General features: G+C 45.8%; 1 long non-coding RNA gene across 1 annotated transcript; it reads right to left on the bottom strand.

Annotated features, from left to right (window-relative positions):
- Nucleotides 1-23,684, bottom strand: LOC119870770. Its single transcript, XR_005356334.1, has 3 exons — nucleotides 23,576-23,684; nucleotides 5,309-5,371; nucleotides 1-263 (listed from the first exon to the last, which is right to left on the bottom strand). It is a non-coding gene; the product is annotated as an uncharacterized LOC119870770 (long non-coding RNA).
- Between the last annotated feature and the right edge of the window lie 2,031 nt (nucleotides 23,685-25,715).

The raw sequence follows: 25,715 nt of genomic DNA, 5'->3' as shown, positions 1-25,715 counted from the left end.
CCATCTTCTCTCAATTCACATTCCTTATTAAAAGTCTCATGATATCTCTTTGCTACAAGTTGTACATGCTTTATTACTTTTTGGAGAAGACAATCAAAGTGCACAGAGATAGGCCCAATATTGGCCAAAGGCTTGGCCAGCATGGTGATCCCACAAGGGGGTGAAGAGTGAAGACTGCTGGAGCCGTGAGTTTTCCACTGCTCATCTCTGGTCGTGGCTTTCCCATTCATTCTAGCTTCTCACTGATGTCCTCATCCAAAGTACTGGGGAAAGGACAGTGAAGAGGAGAGGCCTTAGTCTCTTCCCTGTGGAGCTTATGGTCCAGGGGGTGGGGTAGATAGATATTAGTCCAAGTGTCTTACAGATAAATACAATTACAAGTGAAAAACACTGATATGAGATAAAGTGCAGGGTGAAATGAGATAACAGGGAGTCTGGCTTGGCTGAGGGCCCAGGAAGTACCTCTGAGGAGAAAAAGCAGGCAGCAGGGGATAATTCCTGGTTGTCACTAGGATCAGAGGAAAAAGAAAGGCCCAAACCTCTCATTTATGTTCAGGCTAATATTAGCATAAGAGACATATGAATAATTTATTTTTTCTCACAAATATTGTTAATACTTAAGGGTAATGAGTAAAAACTTGAGCCCTAAATTAAAAAATGAAGACAACCTTCAGTGATATATCTCTGCACCAGGCAAGGTGTCTCCTTATGGGAACAGCAGAATCACCCAGAAACAAGTGTCTAATTATAGCAGTGCCATCTGTGGCACTAAAATAAGGATGATTATCAACACTATCTTTCAGGTTTTTCACTAAGTCAGAACAATTTGCTAAAAATAATCTGTACTGTATCTGCAACGCCCCCAAACAATGTGTGTTTTCCCATCACCACAGCCTGCTTGCTCCCCACAGCCCTGAAGACTGACAGGGAGTATTAAGTCCTGCTGGCAGTGTGTTCTTTTGTTGGCTGGTTTTCAACCTGAGCTTTGTCACTATAGCAGTGGAAGATGGCATAGAGATCTTGAATGCAGAAAGCTGGGTGCATCTCCCAAGAACCTCCAGGGGATTTCAGGACTGAGAGCCCAAGGTCAAGTCTTCAGTTCATGGAATCAAGTAGGGTCCAAGGAGGCTAACACATGCTCTCTCTCTGTCTCTGTCTGTGTCTGTCTGTCTGTCTCTCTCTCTCTCTCTCTCTCTCTCTCACACACACACACACACACACACACACACACACACTGCTATGTAAGATGCTAAATTATAGAAGCCAGACACCAATTTGTTTATCGTCCATAAGGAAGTTCTCTTGTAGGCCTGAACACCCAGGTCCCCCATCAAGGGGGTCCCTTTTTGGGATCAGAATTACAGTGAAGTCTGCAAGATCACAAAAAGGCCCAATAAATGTAGAGACTGAGCTCAGAAAGGCAGGTAGAGTGATTATGACATTTCATCTTGATCATAGGGCCACTGTTGGCCTATATAGAATCTTTGTGTGAATTAGAAAAAGGTGACCTAATCCAACCCAAGGACCCAGTCAGGAGAGCAGAACAGGTACTGAACTTCAAAACTCACTTGCCTCCTGGGCCAGGAGCTTTTGAGTAGCATGTACCTGCACAACAGTTCATTGCCCACTGTTGTTGCCATGGGTATAAGAATTCATTTATTGCCCCACAGTACCACTGGCCCCTTTGAGCCAGAAGAGCCCCTCCTGCCTCAGACTCAAAGACTCTTCCCTCTGAACAGAGCATTATGGATACAACCAATGCTGCCCTTTGGATTTCCTCAGGGCCTAGGCAGTATTAAGGTGATTTGTAAATTGATTTGTAACAGTATCCTCCCTAGCATTTCCAGGAGGAGCTTAAGATTGATTATGGTGAGAGGCAGGTTGAGCAAAAAGAGTTCTGGACCTCCCACCCCTGCTTCAATGAGGAAAGCTCTTTTTTTTTCCCCTGCCTTACTTGTTGGACTACTATGTGAGATTTACTTTAGGAAAAGGGTTTCAAATGAAATATGCCTGAAATAATATTTCTACCCAGGGAAAATATCTTTTAAGAATGAGAATAGTGGCAAACTGAAAGAAATGGATAGGTTCCTAGAAAATACAATCTATCAAGACTGAATCATGACGAAGTAGAAAATCTGAATAGACTACTAGTAAGGAGATTGAATCAGTAATCAAAAATTTCCCAATCAACAAAAGTCCAAGACCACATGGTTTCACGGTAAATTCACCAAGCATTCAAAGAAGAATTAATACCAATCTTTTCAAACTCTTTCAAAAATAAAAGGGTTGCTCTTCCAAACTAAGTTTACAAGGTCAGCATTACCCGATACCAAATCCAGAAAAAGATGCCACAAGAAAAGAAAGTTACAGGCCAACATCCTGATAAACATAGTTGCAAAAATCCTCAACAAAATATTAGCAAACTGAACTCAACAATACATTAAAAAGATCGTACTGGATGATCATGATCACTTTCAGTGGCCCTACGATCAAGAGAGATTTATTCCAGGGATGCAAGGATGGTTTAACATCTTCAAACTGGTCAATGTGATACACCATATTAACAAAAAGAAGGATAAAATCAACTGATCTCAATGGATATAGAGAAGGTATTTGACAAAATTTAACATCCATCTATGATAAAAAAAAACTTTCAAGAGAGCGAATATAGAAGTGTACCAGAAGTGTACCTCGGTGTAGTAAAGGCTTTAGATGGCAAGCTCACTGCTAACATCATATTCAATGATGAAAACCTGAAAGCATTTTCTTTAAGGTCAGGAAAGGACAAAGATGCCCACTCTCACCACTTTTATTAACCTTAGGATTGGAAGTCCTAGCCACAGCAATTAGGCAAGAAGAAAAAATGGAAGGCATCCAAAGTAAAAAGAAAAAGTAAAACTGTCACTATTTGCAGATAACGTATATAGAAAACCATAAAGGCTCCATCAGAAAACTGCTGGAACTAATGCATGATTTCACTAAAGTTACAGGATACAAAATCAATTCACAGAAGTCTGTTGCATTTTTATACACTAATAATGAACTATCAGAAAGGAAAACTAGAAAAACAATTTACAATTGCAACATAAAGAATAAAATACATAGCAATAAACTTAACCAAGGAGGTGAAAGACCTATACGTCTTGAAAACTACAAGACATTAATGAAAAATTTTTAAAAGACACAAATAAATGGAAAGATATGTGCTCATGGATTGGAAGAATTAATATCTTTAAAATGTCCATACTACCCAAAGCAATATTCAGATTCAAAATTCCAATGGAATTAATCTACAACAAAGGAACCAAGAAAATACAGTGGGAAAGAAGCAGTCTCTTCAACAAATAATGTTAAGAAAACTGGGCTGCCACATGCAAAAGAAGGAAACTGGACCACTTTCTTACACCACACGCAAACATTAATTTAAAATGCTTAAAGATGTAAATGTTAAGACCTGAAACCATAAAACTCCTAGAAGAAAACAAAGGCACTAAGCTCCTTGATATAGGTCTTAGGAATAAAGTTTTGAGTCTGAAAACTAAAGCAAAAGCAGAAAGGACTACATCAAACTAAGAAACTCTGCACAGCCAAGGAAACCATCAATAGAATGACAAGACAACCTATTGAATGGGAGAAATATTTGCAAGTTGTATATCTGATAAGGGGCTAATAGCCAAAATAGAAGAACTCATAAAGCTCAACAGCAAAGAAACAAACAGTGTGACTGAAATATGGGCCCAAGATCTGAATAGACATTATTCTAAAGATGTATAGATGGCCAACAAGTTCATGAAAAGGTGCTCTCTACATCACTCATCATCAGGGAAATGAAAATCAAAACTACAATGAGATATCACCTCATACCTGTTAGAATGACTGCTATCAAAAATATTAGAAATAACAAGTATTGGCAAGGATGTGGAGAAAAGGGAGACTTGATACTAGTTGTGGAAATGCAAAATGATGCAGCCACTATGGAAAATAAATGGAGGTTCCTCAAAAAAAATTACAAATAGAACAGCCATATGATCTGGCAATTCCACTTCTGGGTATTCATCCAAAGAAAATGAAAATACTAACTTCAAAAGATATCTGTACCTCCATGCTTATTCACAATAACCAAGATGTGGAAACAACCTAAGTGTCCAATGATGGATGAATAAAGCAAGAAAATGTGGTAGGTATACACAATGGAATATTATTTAGTCATAAAAATGCATGAGCTCTTGTCCTTTGTGACAACATGGATACACCTTGAGGGCATTATGTTAGATAATAATAAATTAAGTCAGAGAAAGACAAATGTTGATCTCTCTAATATGTGGAATCTAAAAGTAAACAAACAAATGAACGAATCACACCAAGGTCACAGAGACAGAGAACAGATAGGTGGTTGCCAGAGGCAAGGTGTAGGGCATGTGAAAAATATGTGAACTGTTTTTGTTTTCAATAAAGTGAATTTTAAAAATAAACCATGCAAAACTCCTAAAAAATAAAATAATAAGAAAGCTTCTACATAGCCAAGGAAAAAACAAACTAAAGGAAAAAGCAAACTATGAAATGGAAGAAAACACTGGCAAACCATATATCTAGAAGGTGCTACTATGTGAAATATACACACATAACTCAACAGCACAGAAACTAAAACAGTTTTAAAAATAGGCAAAGGATTTGAACACACATTTTTCTAAATAAGATATACACATGGCCAATAGATACATGAGAAGGTGCTCAATATCACAACACATTCTCTACAGTATCATGAAAAGAAATGAGAGTAATGATAAAGGTTTCTATCAAAATTGAGAATGAGACATGCATGGTCCCCAGTGTGGTTGCTCCCTCCATTCTGCATTCTCCACTGTACAAGACTCATGAGCATATCCACTAGTCAAATTCTCCTGTCCATTTGGTGATTTAGTGCCTCTCCTGAGTGGTTACAAAGGACCTTGTGCTCTGTGGCCACTCTATATGTCCAACCACATGCCTCTTCCCTAGGCCTCCTTGTCCTTGAACCCCTTCTAGGCTCCTGACCAATCAGTGAAGCAACCCCTCAGTGCCCATGAGTACATGCATATCCTTACCTTGGGCCACTGTGTGATGGATCTAGGCCAAGAATACATTTTTTACCTGATGTCCTAATAGGAAGGGCGTGATGGCACTTTGAATACCAGTATTGGCTTGAACCATATCCAATTGGCCTTGAAAATCTGGTTAATTCCTCTTTTCCAAGGTGTGGTTATCCAAGTAGAACACCACAGATTCTTTAAGAGACAGACTAGAAGAACTGCTGCTGTCTGGCACTCACCGTGGCATTGCAAAATTCTTCCTTGCGGAGCTCAGTCTCCTCTTTATTCAGTGGGTTCTGGGTCTGGTGTGGAAAATGGGCAAAGGATGTGACCTACCATAGTCTTCTGTGAATACATCCTTTTTTGAGATACAATTCATATAACATGAAATTCACTGTTTTAAAGTATACAATTCAGTGGTTTTTAGCATATGCACCAGGTTGTGTAACCATGAGCACTATCTAACTCTAGAACATTTCCGTCACCCCAAAAAGAAATTCATACTTCCTAGCAGTCAGGCTCAATTCAGCCCTTACAACAACCTCCACTAGCTCCCACCACCCCCAGCAACTATTAATCTACTTGTTTCTGTATTTGCCAGAATATTGGACATTTCATACACATGGAATCATACAATGCGTGACCTTTCAAGACTGGCATCTTTCACTCATCATGATGTTTTTGAGGTTCATCCACGTTGTAGCAGTGTCAGTACGTCATTCCTTTCAATGGATAATATTCTACCATATGAATATGCCACATTTGTCTATCCATTCATCAGCTGATGGACATTTGGCTGTGAATCCATTCTCAACCCTTTTGATTATGTTTATTAAGCAGTGCCCATCTATTTTGCCCCTAGGAATGTCTTGTTCTATAGACTGTCTCCATTACCTGTGTCTCTGAAAAGTAGAATACTCACCCCTTTTCCCCTCATTCTGACCTTACAGTCCATTATGGTAATTACACCAATCTTGAAGAAGCAAGTGCTACACCTAAATGCTATTGTAGGGTTGTCATCTCCATTGCTCCTGGAAGCCCTGCTGTAGGACAGTGTTTCCTAACTTCAGCCTGGCCTGTGAAGGACAGCCACTGTTAAGCTTTCCCAACAATGTTAGTGCTCCCCTCACCAGTGGGCCATTGCTTCTTTTCCAGCTTCCAAGAGCCATCCCAGAGGGAATCATCCTAGGACACATTCCACAGTGTTATACTACTATGGCTGAAGGACCTCGTATCAACAAATCTCTCTTATCCAGCTTATTTAATTGTCCTCTTAGTCCAGCACCCTCAGGACTGACTCCCAGGCACACTTTCATTCCTGCTAGTACACATTAGGCAGGTTCAGGAGCTTCTTTGGTGTATAATTCCTCTCCTCCCTGAGAAAATCAGCAAAAGTCAGGGTCCAAGGAAAGGGATGGGGCCCTGACACTTGGGATGGGATATTGGAACTTGAGGACTTTGAGCCTCCAGATTCCCCTGAAACTCTAGAGTTTCACTCCAATTTACTGAGGATAGAGTCCCTATCCATTGCTTGATGACTGCACAGGCTCACATGAGGCAAGTGACTTTTAAGACCATGCTGGCTCTCCTTGGGGACTAGCCCCACCTCCCCTCTTGGCTCCAGTCCAATAACTAAAGCCTGGTGGCAGGCAATACAAATCAACTGGAATGACTCAGCAGAAAAGGCCTTTACTAGAAGAAGGCTGGGAGGTAAGGCTGCAAAACCCAGCTTGAAAAACATCCAGGAACCAAGAGGCATTGGAGCAAGAACCACATTCACAGCCATGCTACCAGAATGGCCTGTCGGGGGTGTTGCTGCTAACTTTTAGAACAGCCTGATGCCCTCTCTGTGCATAAGTTCTCACCATTCCTTCAAGATCTCACCTCTCACCATGAGTCCAAGCCCCACATAGGAGCATCCAAGTGCCTGAACCTGGGTCACTGGCATGTGCTCTGCTGGGTAGGTCAGGAGGTGAGGAAGGATGGTGTTGGTACTTTGGCTTCAGAAGTCACCTCCCATTACACTCCCACCATGGGGGGGGGGCGGGATTCCTTGCTAACACGGAGGAGTTTTAGGCCATAGTCAGGTAAAGATAAATGTCCCTTATCTACCACTGAGTGAGAGGGACGTGAGTAGGGGTGCTCGGCTATTCCCAAAGCACACACATATTGGCAATTCCAATATTTTAGAGTATGGCCCTTCTTGGGGAAGCTTTAGACCATCCCAGACTTCCTTCAAAGGAGTGAAGACCTATTGCTGAATGTGGGAATCTAGCCAATAGGCTCAGAGGTATGGTGAAAGATGCTAAACCCTTCTCAGCACCCTTGGAATCACCCCACAGTAGAGAATGGAGTTTGGGGTGGGTACTTCTTACCCTGTTTGAACTTGAGGCTGATCCTGCCAGAAGGCCTACTATTGGGTTGGGATGTATGTAGAGCAGACACATACCGTACCCAGGGGATCCATGTGGGGCTTATAGATACATCCTCTTTAATTCTGGTTACAGATGAAGTTAGCCAGGTATCAGCCTGTGGAACAGGATAGGCTGAAGACTGGAGCTCTGTACTGGGTCAATAGATAACTCTCTCCAGATCAGCAAAATGAGGCATAGGTTAGGCAAAATGGCCATAAAGAGTTCTGAGCTGTGGCATAGTCAATTCTGAAGTGAGACGATCATCCCAGCCCACAGCAGACTCATCATCACACCCTCACTTCTGAGTGTTCCTCAGTTGGTTATACTGGACAGGGCACATATCCCCAAAATGTGTAGATTCAGTCTAGGCTATATGGTCACTATAATGAATTACGTAGCTCTGAGCTCCCTGGCATCCATGGCAATGATGGAAACTCAGTGACTTATGTTGCTGAGTTAATCAGAAGAGACAAACTTTGTTGGCATGTATATTAGTTTGTGTGGTCTGCCATAGCAAAATATCTTAAAATGAGTAGCTTAGACAAAAGAAGTTTATTCTCTCACAGTTCTGGAGGTTAGAAGTTGAAGATCAAGGTGCCAGCAGAGTTGGTTTCTTCAAGGCCTCTCTCCTTAGCATGTAGATTATTGCCTTCTCCCTAAGTCTTCACATGGTCTTTCTTCTATGCCTATCTATGTCCTAATTTCTTCTTATAAGGACACTTGTCAAATGTGATTAGGGCCTACCCTAACTTTACCTTAAATACCTCTTTAAAGTCTCTATCTCCAAATATAATCACATTGTGGGGTACTGGGGGGTTACAACTTCAACATATGAATTTATGGGGGCATATATTTCATCCCATAAAAGTGTAAAACTAAGTTGTGTTCTTGTACAAGAAATACTTATGAGCAATTTGTCTTATGTCTTCCTTTCTTGGCTCTTCCCTGTTTACCGCAGTAGACTACCCATTTGGCCCTTCTTGGACAATGATTCATGCTTCAATAGTATCCTTCTCTCCTTTCTACACATCCTCACTACCTAGTCATGGTCAAATACAGTGTGGAGATTTTATTCTCAGTAGAGTGTAAGGGACTGATAACCCTTAAAGAATTCTCCATTTTGTGTAGGATGGGAAAGAAGTAGCATTCTAGAGAATGTGGCTTTAGGCCCAGAGGTAGGTTGGACTAAGGAGGTAAAAAATGTCTTCCAGTCACCCTTCACCTTCCTGCCCTTGCTGACTGCCTGTACCACAAGGAAACATAACTGGGAGTCAGGATTCAACTGCATCATTGTCGCCTATGTGGTGGTCTCAGGGTGGCTTTTAATTGTTTTGAAGGTCATTTTTTGCATCTGCAAAGTGAACATTGCCTTCATATCTATCTTACTTTGTTCTCGTAACAATTTCAGTATGTTGTAAAGTGGTATGTCAGTACTCATCATACACATGTCACAGTAGACGGGCAGCAGGTTAGAAATGACAATTTCTATGATTACTTGCTCTTTGTTCCTTCATCTCCAGGCAGACTCTGTGGCCCCTGCTAAGTTTGGGGGCTGTGTCCACTGCAATTTAGTGAAGGAACATCTGTACTGGTGAGTCCTCAAGATGCCACCAATCCGCAACATTGCAGGCTTTGCTGGGGAAATGTCAATAGGCTGGTGGTGCTGTCCTGCATCTCAGAGGAACACTAGATGATTTTCACACAATGTCCTCATTGTACAACCGAGAAATCTGTGCTCTGGAGAAGCTCAAGGCAGCTCCAAGTTCCCATGACAACTCATCAAGAAAATTGAGATAAGAATGTATCTTCTTTCTCCCTTCAGAGCCTCAATTTCCCTCCCCATTACACCGAGAAAAAGAATATGACTTCCACTCTGTTAGCACTTTGAGAAGATAAATATAATTTTTAAGTGTATAACTGCATTTAAAAATCCAAGCAACCCATTCTATAGTTGAGAACACTGAGCCTGTTTAGGTCATGTTGAACTTCACACCCCATGACCTGCAACATGGCCTCATGCCATGGTCCACCTGAAGACTACCATGGATAGTATCCTTCATGGAATTATCTTGCATGTGTCATGAGTGCCCTCAACACTTGCCATAATGAAGGGGACTTATGGTGGCACCACCAAGTGAGAGAAGGAAGACTGGTGGCCAGACAATTGCCTGATGCCTACTCTGTGAGAGTCACATATGTGCAATGGACATTTGCTTATTTATTGAAAATGTTTTGGACATCTACTAAGGCAGTTGCTGGGAGGGAAGCTGAGAGGTAGGAGGACCAGGCAGAGCAAGATAAAGAAAGAGGACCATGTCCTCCAGATAGCAAGACAACAAGAGAAGGAAAGGGGATTGGCTTTGGAGACCCAACTAGGGGCTTGAGGAGGAAGGTGCAGCTTCTACCCTTGGCCTGCCACATAGCAGGTGCTTGGTAACTCAGGCCAGTATGAACAGGCCTGACTCACTCTGTAGTGTCTCCCTGAGCCTTTCATCATGTGGCTGATAGGGGCATCACAGAAGCCACTGGGGTCTGTGAATGCTCTCCAAGGCCATACACAATGGTAGATATGGCATAAGCAGGAAATGTCTTTCTTCCACTTGAAGCTAAGATGGGATATTGTTATTATGAGGTGATGATGGTAGTGGTGGTGTTGATAATAATGGCAATGATGATTATGGAAATGGTGGTGGTAAGTGATGGTGATGATGGGGATGGTGACAATGATGCTGGTAGGGATGGTGGTGGTGATGGTGATGGTGGTGGTGTTAATCATGGTGATGATGATGGTGATGGTGATGATGATAGTGATGGTGATGATAATGGTAATGGTGGTGGTGGTGTTGGTGATGATGATGGTAGTGATGATGATGGTGGTAGTGATCATAGTGGTGATGATGATGATGGATGATGGTGATGATGATGGTAGTGACAGTGATGATGGTAGGTGATGGTGATGATGGTGGCAGTGATGATGGTGTTAGTGCTTATGATGTTGATGATGATGATGATGATGATGCAGAAATTCACAGGCTTGGTTAAGACCATCACCTCACACCCTACCTGATGCTCACTTATCAATTTGAGATGTTACTATGAAAACTTTGCACTTTTGACTGCAGTTTTTGCCCCTGGTAAAGGACAACTGTCCGTGGGTGAGAGAGTTATGTTAGGCTTCAGCAACTACTTACCCCTCAGTGTGGCTGGGCTCAGGATCTTTCACGAAGGTGTGCTTTTCTGGGAACGTTGCAAAGAGTGGGTTTTCATAGGAAAAATAAGAGGGTGGACTACAAAAATCTTCTTTGCTCTGTGGGCCTCCCTTAGCTGTCATCTCATCCCTGTATCTGCTGCCCACATGCTCTGCCATGCATCTCTGGGAAGACCTTTTACCTCACTCCTTTACCACCCCATCCTTCACCCCTGCCAGGCCCTGAACACCTCAGACAAGGCACCAGCATACTAAGCAGAAGCTCCAGGAATGCCTTATCTGCCTTGGCCATTCCAAATTGACCTTGCAAAGTCAGGCAGAGGCATAAGCTGGCTACCCCTGGGCTGCTCTTGGGGAGCTCCTGGAGTTTTTAAATTAGTTAAAAATTAGAAGATTTCAAGTTTTTAAGAATTGTTTCTTTAGCCTGTTTAGAAAAAGTGGAATATTGGTGTTCATATAGGCAGCCATCAGCAGAAGCCTCAGAATGCCTGGCTGAGCCTAATCCATTCCAGATTCAGTAGCAAAATACCTGATATTTGTTTTATGCCACTGCTTTGGGGTGGTTTATTATGCAGCAAGAGATAACCGGTACAACAACCAAAGATGTCTAAACCACCCTTCCCTGAGTCGTGGCAGGTCAGGGGTGATGCTTCAATTTGCCCCACTCATGTTAGGGTCTACAGAATTCTAGATCTGGTAAGGCAATCACAGCTGTCCACCCTGTGATCTACCAGCCAGGACAGAAGGAAATTAGGACATACAGTCTCCTTATAGGCTGCAAGGAGGCCTCTGTTGGGTGTATGGTTCCTGCCCTCCCATGTAAGGGGTTTGATATTAAGAAACCAAGGAGGGACGCTGGGTGGCTCAGCGGTTGAGCATCTGCCTTCAGTTCAGGGTGTGATCCTGGAGTCCGGGGATCAGGTCCCACATCGGGCCCCTTGCATGGAGCATGCTTCTCCCGTTGCCTGTGTTTCTGCCTCTCCCTCTCTCTCTCTCTCTCTCTCTCTCTCTCTCTCTCTCTCTCTCTGTCTCTCATGAATAAATAAATAAAATCTTAAAAAAAAAAAAAAGAAACCAAGGAAAACCTGCAGTTTCTATGCTCCCCACCCCAAGCCTGCGTTGCTGGCTCTGAGCTGTGATGCCATATTTGATCTTGTTCCAAGGGCCGGCAGATGTTCCAGGGCTGGCAGATACGCTCCTCCTCTCCTTTGCAGTCCTGATTTGTTCTCCAACTGTAGCATTGGGCCCTTCATCCCAAGGTGTTTGAAGTTTCCTGGCCCTAAATTGGTCTTGAATGGACTTGGTCTAATTATGCATCAATCTTTCAGCTTTGCTCTTCTGCCCCCTGGTGGAAGGTCTTATGTGGCCAGCCCACCCTCTGACCGGCTGTGCTTCTGAAATCCAGCAGAGCTCAGCATTCGCCTCCTTTCTCCAGCTCCATATGGGGGTTCTGTGGTTGGGATACTGAACCCAACAGCTCTCATTTGGATGCCAGTGCTTCTTTACTTATGATTCTGGCCAACCTTGTACCTGTGGGGGTGGGGCTCTGGGTCTGATATATCAAAGTGGGCTCCTATGCTCATCCAGTGAGACAGAGCTCAGAGAATGCCAATAGGTAGACACCAGGCAATGGCTTTCCCTATTTTCCCATAACCACTGGTGTGCCAATACCACCTAGATCCATGCCATGCCGTTCTTCCTTCTGCATGAAGGTGGGACCCTCTAACCCTCAGTTCCATCCCCATGCTCAGGACCAGGACCACTCATGCAGCCTGGGGCCAATTGGCAGAGGGTCCATCTGCATCCACACCATGCCTTGGGGTCATAGGATAGAGGAGTGTCCCACCCCCACCTCTCACTCCTCCTTTTGGGCAAAGGTTGTGCTCATTGGTGACAGACAACTTAAAATCTTGGGCTTAATGGGGCACTGAGATGTGGTTTCTCTCTATTTTGTTTTAAAAACAGTAAAAACAAAATGGCATGCTTGCAAAAAAAAGAGGGATTTGCAGGCTATTCCATGTTCTTTTCCCTCACAGGAGGTGTGCTGCTTGGTCTAAGAGGAGTCACACAGACCTTGGAGTATCTGGCTTATTGCAATAGACCAGCCACACTTTCAAGCTAACTGTTCCCAGTGAGAAGGTAAACTCAGGACTGGGAGGTTCAAAGTTGGTCCAGCCTCTCTGATAGGAATTCTACAAGGAGCTGTGAGCACAATTACACATTCTTAAGGGAAGCTTCTTGCACATGTTTCTAGTCTCCAGCAATAATGAACCCGCAACCCTGTGTTTCTAAAACTGCTTTAAAGGAAGCCCCCAGACCAAGCGCTGGCTGTCAGAGAAGCAAGAACCTTACTAGCTCCTTGCCACTAATATGCACTTTTCTTCCAGAAAAAATTCTAAAGCCTTAGGAAATTGGATGCTCAGTGAGGCTGGGTTACCAATTGATTTCCAGTTGGTATTTTTTTAGCAAGTTTTATGGACTTCATATAATGCCACAGAACATTGATTCTCAGGCTGGGGCATCCAGTCCTGAGCTGGGAATTCTCCCCACAGATGGGATCCCAGTTCCCATGTGCTCTCTAAGTGTGGTTTCCATGGTCTCTAAGCCACCAGGGCTTGAGCCAGACCATGTGCCCACATAATACATAACACTCAGCAGTGGGGACCATGATGAACAAAGCATGCTCTTGACTTTGGTCTGGGGGTGATAGTTTTAATCACAAGAGTAGCTGAATACCTCCTCTAGATGCAAAATATTGGTCATATTTCCAGAATGTGGCCTAGCTGGGGAAAATAATGAAGGTGGGGGTCAGCTTCACATGGGTCACAGAACCTGCACGTGATGGAGGGTAGGAACCTTTTCCTGAAGCTTGTTCATCATTGGTTGGATTACACACAGAGCCTTCTCATACCTCTTGGCTTCTCCAGCAAACAGATGCCTCTGGACTTGTTCAGTTTGAACTCAGCTGAGCCCATACCTGCACATACATACCTCAGTTCATTTCACCACCACCCTGGGAGGCAGGTAATGATACAGGTGGGGGAAACCAAGGCTCAGAGAGAGGAAGTAGTGCAGCAGGGACTTGATTCCAAAGCCAACACCCTTGACTCTGTTTCTCTCTGCCTCCCTGTCACATTGAGCCACTGGCCCTGCAACAGAATATGATGTCACCATCTCCAAATAGCCTGAGACTGAAGCCCAGAAAGTAAGTGACTTGCCAAGATGACAAGGATTATTAGTAATGGATCAGGAGCCACCAGCTGTTCCCTGTCCCCATGCTTGGTCCTCTGCACCCACTGAAGACATATTTAAAATACGTCCACAAATTCTTAGCTATTCTTCCCATTAGACTACAGAGACTGATTCCCTTCTTTTGAGTGTGGACTGTGTTTAGTGACCTGCTGCTAACAAATGGAATGTACCAGAAGTGACTGTGTATGACTCTGAAGACTAGGTCATAAAATGTACTGTGGCTCCCTCCTTATTAGTCTCTCTTGGATCACTCACTCTGGAGGAAGTCAGCTGCCATGTGAGGAGGACACCTAACAGCCTCATGGAGAAGTATACTCAGCTGAGGCCAACAATCACGTAAGTAACCTTGGCAGCAGACCCACTGGCCCCCATGGCCTCTCATGGCTGCAGCCCTGGTTGACATCTTGACCACTTCTTGGAAAGAAGTGAAACCAGAACCACCCAGATTTCTGACCCTGGAAACTATAGGAGATAATAAATTTCTGTTGGTTTAAGCAGTCAGACTTCTCTCTGTCTCAAATAAATAAATAAAAATCTTAAAATAAAATAGAAGTGAAAAAGCGGGCATCTGGGTAGCTCAGTTGGTAAAGCGTCTGCCTTCAGCTCAAGTCATGATCTCAGGGTCATGCTCAGTGCTTCTCTCTCTCTGTCTCAAATAAATAAATAAAATCTTAAAAAAAATAAAGGAGCACCTGGGTCCTGAGTTGGTTAAGCATGTGCCTTCAGCTCAAGTCATGATCTTGGGGTCCCAGGATCAAGCCCCTCATTGGGCTCCCTGCTTAGTGGGAAGTCTGCTTCTCCCTCTCCCTCTACTTCTCCTCCCCTACTTGTGTTCTCTTTCTCTCACTCTCTCAAGTAATAAATAAAATCTTTAAAAAAAAAAAAGAAGTATTGCATTTATAAAGAAAGTAAAAAAGCAAGCAAGCAAGCAGCCAGGCTTGGCTCTGATTGGTTATGCAGCAACAAATAATTAATACACCCATTCCATCCCCTTCTTCCTTATCATCATTATCTGCTTGGTGTCACTCCCACCCCCTCCAGAGAAAGCCTGTTCATTAAGAAGGGAGAATATGGGTTGGCTCTACCATTGCGTTCATGGTCAACAGCATGCTACATCTCAAGTAGTCCTTAGGGTATCTACCAAGAAACTCTTCCTTCCAAAGGACAAAGAGAGCCCATAAAGTTGCTGACAATGGTTGCCTCGGGTGGAACCACCCGAGGAAGGTGGGAAAGCAAGACACATTTTTCCTGAGTACCTTCTTTTGTCTATTGAGTTTTGTACTATGTGTATGTGTGTTGCCTATTCAAAGATAGATAAATTAAATATATTTAAAGTATTATTTTACTAATTACCAAACTCTGCTTGATATTCCTAAAAAAAGAAGACCTTTGTGGCCATATAAGTCTGGGGAGTTTGGCTGATGTGTCCTATTCCTAGAGAGTCATGTTAGGGAATTAAAGATCTGAGAAATGCTGTGGTAAAGAATCGTGTTTAATCTGCTTAAATCCAAAATATCCAAATTTGTTCAAACTCATAACTATTTTTCCATAAACCCTTGGCTTTAAATAGCCTTGACTATAAATAGCTGTGTAATGCCACAATGTTTGGGAATGTGTCTCTGACAACATGGTGCCAGTTATAAAATCCTTAAACACCAGGGGTAGGGGCCAGACATGAAGGGCACTAGGGGCAGGTGAGCTCTGGGATCTTGGAAGCATGGAAAAGGTATGTCCAGAGAGAAAAGCCCTTCAATCTACTCTCTACAGTTTACCTGAGGGCAGGCCTGTCACTATTTCATTTTTAATTCACTCATGCACTCAAACATACACTGGGTTCATGACCTGAGACTCAATCAGATACATTGTCTTCTCTCAAGAAGCTCATCCCAAAGAGGAAGATGTGCAGAAATCAGCAGGCCAAGACAGCACAGCAAAGACTCCCTGAGAAAGTGGCCTGTGAACCATACATGGGGCGGGGGGGGGGGGGGGGGGGGGGGGGGGGGGCGGAAGCAGCCAAGTAAAAAAGTGCAGAGGATGTTCCAGTAGCGCTGCTGAAAGCAGACCAATGGAGTTAGAGCAGGTGAACTGTGCTGCCCAGTGTCTGTGGTCCCAGCCCATGCCACCCTCTTGAGCTCTGCTCTGGGGTTCCCAAGTGATCTGCATTTTCCAGGCTCTGTGCCTACTGTCTCTGTGTTAGGTCCTGCTATAGGATCTAACACAAGAGGCAGAGCAGGAGCTCAGAAAGCAAGAGAGAAAGCATCTGCTCTGATAGGATGGCAGTTGTAGCACAGGGCCTGGGTGATTATAGACCCCAGCAGCTCTGGCAAAGGGAGCACCTTTATCAGAAGTCACAGTCTCAGGGGTGTCTGACTAGCTCAGTTGGTAGAGCATGACTCTTGATCTTGGGATTGTGGGTTTGAGCCCCACGTTGGGTGTAGAGATCACTTAAGAAGAAAAATCTTTTTAAAAAAGTGTTGTAGTCCTGAACAAGAAGATGCCCCATTCTAGATCTAGAACCATCAATCTCAGCTTCTCTCATACCACCAGCTTCTTCCACAGGACAGCAGAAAGTGCAAGCTCTAGGCTCTAGCCCAGAGGTGTTAGTGTTTCTTATCTCTAGGAATCACCCCTGCTTCCTTTAGTTCTCTATCCTTCTTTCTCCCTTTTACTCGTGCATCCTTCCAACACCTCTGTAACCAGTTCTCTCTATGAATTGCCTCTGTGTGAAATATCTAAAGTGATTTCTATCTTCCCGACTGGACCCAGACTATCTCAGTACTGATTCAAGAAACAAGCCCTCTTACTTAGGTTCCTGCAATGGCATTGTTCAGCTGTTTGAGTGTGAAGGCAGAAATGGGCTCATCGCCAGTGGAAAACAAGACCCCAGTGATCTGTGGTATGTGGTGGCATTATAATTACTCAATCACCACCCATGGTTGCCTGGGAGGGAACACTGTTGAACGGTTAGATTTTGGGATAGACAGTTGCCACTGCACTCAACCATTATGGAAAACTGGTGTCTACAAAGAATGTCAGCATGATTTATGACCTCCCTGAAGAGATTACAAAAAGCCAGAGGCATACAAAGAGGAGGAAAATGAGGAAAAAGAGAATGAGGAAGAGAGGAAGAAAAAAATGGAATTATTTGAAAATTAAAATTAAGAACATACGTACATTCAAAAGATTCCATTAAGAGAGTGAAAAGGCAAGCTACAACTGGAAAAAGATATTTGCCACACACAAAAGACTCATATCTAGAATATATAAAAAGCTTCTAGAAATCAATAAGAAATGGCAGGCATCCCAGCACGGAAAAAAAAAAAAAAAAAGTTGAAGATTTGAGTGGGGGACACCTGGGTGGCTCAGTGGTTGATCGTCTGCCTTTGGCTCAGGGAGTGATCTCAGAGTTCTGGGATCAAGTCCCACATTGGGCTCCCTGCAAGGAGCCTATTTCTCTCTCTGTCTATGTCTCTACCTTCTCTCTATGACTTTCATAAGATTTAATTAATTAATTAATTAATTTAAAAAAAAGATTTGAGTGGGCGCTTCACAAAAGAGTAGGTTCTAGTTGCTGATAAACGTATGAGGTGCTCAAGCTCATTAGTCATCAAGGAAACACCAACTAAACTACAATATATCAAAACCACAATGGAGTACCACTTCCCACATATTAGGATGGCTATAATCAAAAATATAAGTATTAACAAATAATGGTGAGATTACAGAGAATACAGACCCATGTACTTTGAAAGTAGATTCCTGGCATCATTAATTAATAAGCTTAGGAAAGCAATATGGAAATCCCTCAAAAGGGAAACATAGTTACCATATAGCCCAGCAATTCCACTTCTAGGTATGGACCCAGGAGAAATGAAACTATAAACTCAGAGAAAAACTCGTATGTGAATGTTCGTATCAGCATTATTCTTAATAGTTGGAAAGTAGAAACAACTCAAATGTCCTTCAACTGGTGAATGGATAAATAAAATGTGGGATATCCATACCATAGAATATTATTTGACCATAAAAAGGAAGTACTGATGCATCCTACAACATGGATGAAACTTGAAAGTGTGCCAACTGGAAGAAACCTGCCACAAAAGACTGTTACGGGGATCCCTGGGTGGCGCAGCGGTTTGGCGCCTGCCTTTGGCCCAGGGCGCGATCCCGGAGACCCGGGATCGAATCCCACATTGGGCTCCCGGTGCATGGAGCCTGCTTCTCCCTCTACCTGTGTCTCTGCCCCTCTCTCTCTCTCTCTCTCTGTGACTATCATAAATAAATAAAAATAAAAAAAAAAGACTGTTACATAATTTAACTTCTATTAGAAGTCTGGAATAGGCAAATCTAGAGACAACCAGATGAGTAGCTGCCAGGTGCTGGGCCAAATTGGGTGTCAGGGTGACAGCTAGAAGATAATGGGATTCTTCTGAGGTTGATGAAAACATTCTAGAATTGATAGTAGTGATGACAGCACAATTCTGTGAATATGCTAAAACCCATTGAATTGTATCCTTTAAATGGATGCATTGTATCTCAATAAAGCTGTCAAAGAGAAGGAAGGGACACCAGAGGGAGGGAGGATGAGAAGGAAGAAAAAGCTACAGTGCAACACCACCACTCACCCATCAGAAAGGGTAAAATGAAAATGAATCCCCAGCATTGCTGAGGGTGTGGAGAAAGCAGAACTCTCACACACAGCTTGGGGTAGACTCAGGGGGAGTGTGACTTGATGCAATCACTTTGGAAAACAAGGGTATTACTCACTCCTATGGCCCACTGGCCCTAAGTTATTTTGCTCTTTTTTTTTAAATTTTTATTTATTTATGATAGTCACAGAGAGAGAGAGAGAGGCAGAGACACAGGCAGAGGGAGAAGCAGGCTCCACGCACCGGGAGCCCGGTGTGGGATTCGATCCCTGGTCTCCAGGATTGCGCCCTGGGCCAAAGGCAGGCGCCAAACCACTGCGCCACCCAAGGATCCCCCACTGGCCCTAAGTTAGAGAATAGACTATATAAGTCCACGCATATAAAGTTCAAAAGAGGTAAAACGGCTATACGGTGTTAGGATGGGATGGTGCAGTAGGCCTTGGGGGGGGTGGTACAGGAAGAGCATCTGGGATACTATGTTCTGTTTCGTGATCTGGGTGCTGTTGCTCAAATATGTTCACTTGTGTGCTCCTGGCTGTACACTTATAATTTATGTACTTTTCTGTATTTATATTAGAATGACTGAGACATTTACCAAAAATTTTTAAAAATAGGGAAAGGAAAAGAAAACTCTACAGGCCCCTAGCAAGAAAAAACATGTGCCATAGCAGCTAGTTTTCATTTTTGTAACTAGTCTTGAGATCTGTTGGCCTTGGCCTTAAGACCTGACCTAGGACTTCCTGTGTTCCTCAGCCATTCTGGGCCTCCTTTGCCCCTGTCTGTACCTATGTGGGTTCTTTACCTGGTGAGGTTGTTCAGAGCTTTATTTGGGAAGGGTCTGTCTCTGGCCTGTTGTTGTTGCACCTTCTCATTGACTCCATTATTGGACAGGAAGTACTAAGAGATACCCTGGAGACTCTATGGGCTTCTCGACCTGTCCTCCTTGCCCTCCACTTGTAGCAGCAGTCCTTGGTAATCAGGTTGGAACCCCCAGCTGGTAACACCCCCTTCTTTGCCCATTGGCCCAGGAGCATGAAGATTCCAAGGTAGCCATCTCTTGGCCTCAATTTCTGATTCAGTGGAACTTTGCTTCCTCCCTGGGGACTGAGACTTTTCTCCCTGGGGAACTGAGACCAAGCCTATCAGGCCAATAGCTCTCCAAGTTGCAGAGGTGAGAAGCAAACACTTGGTGAAGGTGTATACTGCGAGAAGCCCCTCCCACATCCACTCCTTGATTCCTGGATCTGTGAGAGAAGCAGCAGCATATACAGGCTGCAGGTTCAGAACATGTAACACATCCTCAGGACAGTACCAGCCCTGGAAATATGTTTTGTGGGTGCCAAAACTGAGCCTTGGGTGGGCCATTCACCATTCTTCCAGGCCAGCTGCTTCTGGGATATTCTGTGCATTTGTCCTGGACTTTCGCAGTTTTAGAACTGAACTCTTGAGACCAGGAGCCCTTTCAGCCCCCAGGAAAACCAGATGGATGGTCATCCTGGATATCTTCCAAACCAGAGTCCCTCCCAGCAGTTAAGACCAGGACTTTGTGCCTCTGTATGCCCTGTGCGTGGCCCAGCACAGGCCAAGTAGATCACATCAGCTTTGCTGCTGGATCTGGAGGGTCAGGGGAGCCTCCCAGCTGCTATGACCCTGAGGAGTGGCAGCCATGACATGTGTCACTTGCAGGATTCAAAATGAGGGCACCGACCGTGCCTTGGATTTCGTTGTCATAGTCTGTGTTGATTCTTTTGCTAACTTGGACAACTGCTCTACCAGGGAACAGGAGAAACAAACATTTAAAAGGTAATTTGTAGTCTTTTTAGGGATTTTCCCTCCAGTTGCCTTGTCCATGTTGTCACCTCAATTCTGCAAGGCAGGCAGGGTTGAGACCAAGAAAGATGACACGATTTACTCAAGGGCCCTGGCTTCTTGGCATTGGAACAGGCTCCACCCAGTTCTTCATGCCCCAACCCCAAGCTGCCTCCCCATCCTTTGTGCCTTTGTACCCTGGACACAGTACCTGGCAGCTCCCACCAGCCTGTCTGTTGTAGCTGAGGGACCCCATCAAGCCACCCCCACCCTCTCATTCTTCATCTGTGGGTTGCAGATAAGTCTGAAGGTCTCAGTGAGATTGTGGCCAACTATAAGCAACCATCAGATCAGGTGTAAGAGCATCCTGCTTAGCAATTTGACAGAGGTCCCTTTCTAGGACACTGAGCTGTCTACAGGTTTATTCCTCAAAGTGGGGCCTGTGACTAGCAGGCATGGTGTTATCTGAGGGCTTCATACCCACACGGAATCTCAGCTGGCCCAGCCCTAGGGAAAACCAGGCAGTGTGTGAAGTGTGGGCAGGTGCCTTTTGGGAGGTGCTCTTAGTCACCTTTGCTTACACTTTAGTCAATGAACTGTTGTCTTTCTTCCCTGCTGGAACCTTCTAAATGTTTTCTTGTCTAGTAGTCTCCTAGGGCTACCATAACAAAGTAGCACTGACTGGGAGGCTTAGATAACAGAAATGTATTTTCTCGCAATTTTGAAGGCCATAAGTCCAAGATCAAGGCGCCATCAGGGTTGGTTTCTTTCAAGACCTCTCTCCTTGGATTCTTGGAGATGGCCAACTTCTCACTGTGTCTTCGCACGGCCTTCCTTTCCTGTATGTCTGTTCCTAATCTCCTCTTCCTTTGAGGACACCAGTCAGATTAGGTAAGGCCCACCATAATGACTCATTTTACCTTAATGGCCTTTGTAAAGGCCCCATCTCCAAATATTATCACTTTCTGACACACTGGGAGTTCAGGATCCAACATATGAATCTGGGAGGACATTTTAAGCCACAGTAGCCCATTTGGTCCATGGCAGGCCCAAACATCATGCTAACCCAGGGGAGTGTGGGGCATGGCCAGGGTTACAGAGGGGAAGGGCACTCTGAGAAGCTGCTGTTGTGAGCTGCAGGTACCCAGAGACACTGAGACATGCCATCTTGGGGGGAGTTAATTCAGCAGCATAGGGGGAGAGGTTGCTGGCATAGTGGGAACAGCACAGTTCAAGGCACCAGGGCAAGGAAGGGCGTGCCACGTGCAGAGAGCTGTTAGAAGGTATTTGGCAAGCAGAAGACCAAGTAGACAGGGGCCCAAACTCCCTGCCTGGGCAGGTGACAAGTCTCCACAGCACTGGGTCTCTTTTAGGATTATAAACAGGGAGAGATGTGGTTAGTATCAGCTAACCCATAACACGTGCTCACCATGTGGGCATGGTGACCATGGATGGGAGATGAGGACCCAGGGTTCTGGTCCTCCACCGGTCACTGACAGTTTCTGCTCCTCTGGACAACATAGTGCAGAGAGGGCTTTAGAACCTTAGAGATCGTGTGTGAACTTCCTGCTCTGATATCTACTGATTCTGTGACCTTGGGGACTTGGCCTAGTCAGGCTCTGGTTATTCATTTATTAAGACCCAGCTTACTGTAGGGACTAATAAGATTGAGTTAAGTGATCTGACACACAGCAGAGGGACCAATACTGCTTGTCTCATTTCCCTTTGGCTCCTTGGCGTGTTGTTCCTCTGTAAATCTGCTGGGATATGAAAGGACCTGCACAGGCCACTCACAGTGGGAAACCACAGGACCTTTGACAATAGTCTGTGCAGCACAGAGTCAGTCCCTTGACCTGAGGAGTCTGGGCAGAGGGAAGCTTCTGGAAGGGGCAGGGGTGGAGGCATGGTAAGCTAATGCCCTGGACTTACTCTTGACTCAGTTTATCACCCAAACTCTCCATGCATGGCCAAAAGCTGAAATTTCTGATTTCTAAGCTCCTACTCCCAGCCCTCAAGGTCCTCGCAGACCTTGGAGAGGTGGGTGTGCACCCTGGGACTCAGGAGGTGTGTGCCGGGGGAGAAGGTGGGTAGGAGGAAGAGCTTGTGTTAGGCATGAGACATCTGCTTGCATTTTGAACTGTCTCTGAAGGTTTGTTCTGGGTTCAGCGAGGGAAGGGGGAGGCGAGCACGGAGAACACTGATCTCTTCTGTGTCACCTGTCTCCCCTCTTGGGGATGCCTCTGGCATATTTACAGTTTCAGAAAGGATTTTGTTTGGGGAAAAAAATAATTCTGCTGTAAAAAGAGCAAAATCTGCAGTGTGACTTTGCCCCACACCAGCCCCATTGGATCTGTCCCGGGATGGGCATCTGACCCAAGCCAGAGCGACCAGAGCCCCCTCCCCCAGGAGTACGAATCCCAGCTCATTTTGCAGAGATGTAAACTCTGCCCACCTTCAGAGAAAGGTGCTCCACACCAATGCGAGAACCAGAGGAGAGGCAAAGGGGGCATCCAACAATGCCCTGGGCTGTGCAGTGGCACCCCACCCTCCCACTCCTGGAAACCCCAATGTGGCTTTCTTACCCTCAGTTCCTGTTTTGTAGAAAGCCAGCTCGAATTGGCTATTTACAAAAGACCTAAATCATGAGTGAATTTGTTGCAGAATTCCTCTTACTCTAGAAAATCTGACGTAAGCATGGAGACCTTGGAGACTGTGAAAATGTTTTATCCTGTAATATGTCCTCTCGTGTATGATGCATCGCTCACTCACACACATGAAAACCTGGAGTTGCATTTCTATCTGTAAAGGTAAATGTCCTCTCCAGGTTTTACCATTATCCTGGATCTCCTGCCTTGAGCTGGGAATTCCTGTGCCCCTTAACGGGACTTGCTGCACTAACTCCACAGCTCGGGGCGTGGATCGATCCTGCTGGAAGGCCTTGGCAATCTGCCTGCAAACACTGCCACCACTGTGGTGCCATCTTCCAGAACCTCAGCCTTAGCTTGTCATCCCTCGCTTTGGGACCTGGCAACATTCCTGCTTGCGGGATGCTCAAGCTCAGACCCCTGCCTAGTCCAACAACTGTCCTGCTGCCCGCCTCCCCTGTGCAGCTATCCCCGCCTCCACCCCCACCTCCGCCCCTCACCATTTCCTTCCCCAGAGGAGCAGCGTTACCTGCCTTGAGAATCTCCTTCTGCCTTCACCACCCGACAGCCAGGGCACTGGGGAGCAGTTCCCTTGCGTCTCCCCTAACCACTCTGCTGTTCCTCTTGGCATCTTCCCAGTGCTGAGCATTGGTCCTGGCACAAAGCCGGGGTTCCGCAAACATGGGCTGAACTGAAACCCAGCTGAGGTTGCAGCTTCCTGAACTGGCCTCTCTTCTGTTCCCACTCTGGCTCCCAGTCACGGCTGGGGCAGGCACCCTCAGTTGTGGCCCAGACACGGTCTTTCCAGGAGGGCCCTGCAACCCTGGCACCCATGGGATCTATTTGAGCAGCACCTAGGCTCCCAGTGGCCCCTTCCTCATCCCCCCTTCTATGGCCACCTTGAGGAAATGTGTACTTAGCAGAGTGAGGTTTCAATTTAGTTATGGACTTAGGATCCAGAAGAAGAATCCTGGGAAGTAGGTTGCAGAACTTTCTGGCTTAGAGCAGGAGGTAGACAGTGGCTGTGAGGTCCTGAGCCTGGGGAAGGGGTGGTGGCAGCTTCAGGGAGCCCACAGGATGGTTCGCCAGCCTCCAGTGTGGCACCCCATCCTGGACGGAATCCTGGGGTGAGGGCCCCTAGCCCTGCAGGGAGGTGAAGCCCTGCTGTGTCCCACATATGACAGTGCAGGAGGCAGACTGTCAAAGACACAGGGAGCGAATGCCCATCTCAGGAAGTGCCCTTCACGCTGCCTCATTACAGAGTAACTGATCCTGGAGATCCGATCTGAGCTGGGAGGCTGGAGATTTTCACCTGGAGAGCCTTCCCTATCTTCTCTCTTCCCTTCTGCGGAGAAGAGGATGACAAAGTAGCTTCTGGAGGCCCACACAAGCACGGAAAAAACACATTCAGGGCACTGATGGGCTGTGCCCACTCCCTTGGGGAGGAGATTTGCACTCTCAGAGTACAGGGGAGTGAGGATCCAGAGGAAGCCAGGGCCCCAAGCCCACACTCCTGGGGCTCTGAGGGCCCAGGGCAGCCTCAGGAATACATCCAGCTGCGAAGTCCAGGCACCCAGTGGGAAGAGGCTTTGGGAAACTGCCTGTGGTCCTCTCCTAACAAGAGCTGGGCAGGGGTTCAGGCTCTGCTGTGTTAGAGCACTCTCTGGGCCTTCCTCTCTGCAATGGCTCCAGACTGGGTGCACAGTCAAGGAGTTGGAAAGGGGAAAGCACTGGCTAGCTGCGTCACTCTGCTCAGGAGGGCAAAAGAGTCTCCAGAGACCATGGTTAGGGGCAAAAGGCTGCCTACGCTGCAGGGGAAGCTATGAAAGTGAACACAGGCTGTTGGAGTTGATTCAGGACACAGCATGGCCCACCCCTTGGGAGTGGGCTGGGATGTTGGGGGGCAACTGCAGTGAGGCCCCACGGGGACCCTCAGCTGGGCAACATGGGGTCGGTCAGGCAGCAGGAGGGTCAGCAATCTGGAGACCCCATAGGATGGCCCAGCACGTGGAGGCTCCAGGCAGCCTGTGTGAAGGCCCTGGGCCGCAGGGTCAAGAGTTGCTTCCCTGGTCAAGAGTGGTGCCCTTTCCTGATGTGGGAGCCCACTCAGACCAGCTCAGGGCTGTGCAGAGTAGCCCTCTGATAGTGTGAGGAAATTCGAATCATGGGTCCTGGACTCCAGTCCCACTTACAGCTTGCTGGGGCCTTCCAGTGACCTCTAGGGTCTCAGAAATGAGTCAGCAGGTGGCGAACACCTGGCACCTGAAGCGACTCCCTTGTGGCCCTCAGAGGAGGCAATGGGGTCAGCTGGGGGTGCCTGGGGAAGGACAAGAGAGATAGGAGAACTGGGGGTTGACTTCCAGGAACCCAGGATGTTGGGGCACCCCCAAACCAGCCATAGGAGAGGGGCTGCTGGCCCAGAGCCAGGGGCCTTCTCTAGTCAAGACACCAGGGCTGTGTGATCAGTGATAAATGTCTATCCCAGGAGAGGTGCCCGCTGCATTTGGCATTCACTGTGTCCTAATCTTTCTAGAACACTCCTCGGCAGGGAGAGCCCTCCACCCAGGTACCTTTGGGGAACACTGGGGCTTCTCATTCCTTCACTGTTAACAGGCTTTGAAGGAGCCTGGGGACCCAACGGCTAGTGCAGAGACCCCATCCATCCCCCA

The sequence above is a fragment of the Canis lupus genome, chromosome 3 (assembly GCF_011100685.1).
Source record: "Canis lupus familiaris isolate Mischka breed German Shepherd chromosome 3, alternate assembly UU_Cfam_GSD_1.0, whole genome shotgun sequence".
NCBI classification, from domain to species: Eukaryota; Metazoa; Chordata; class Mammalia; order Carnivora; family Canidae; genus Canis; species Canis lupus.
Note: the sequence above shows the minus strand (reverse complement) of the source record. Positions and strands in the feature narration are given on the sequence as shown.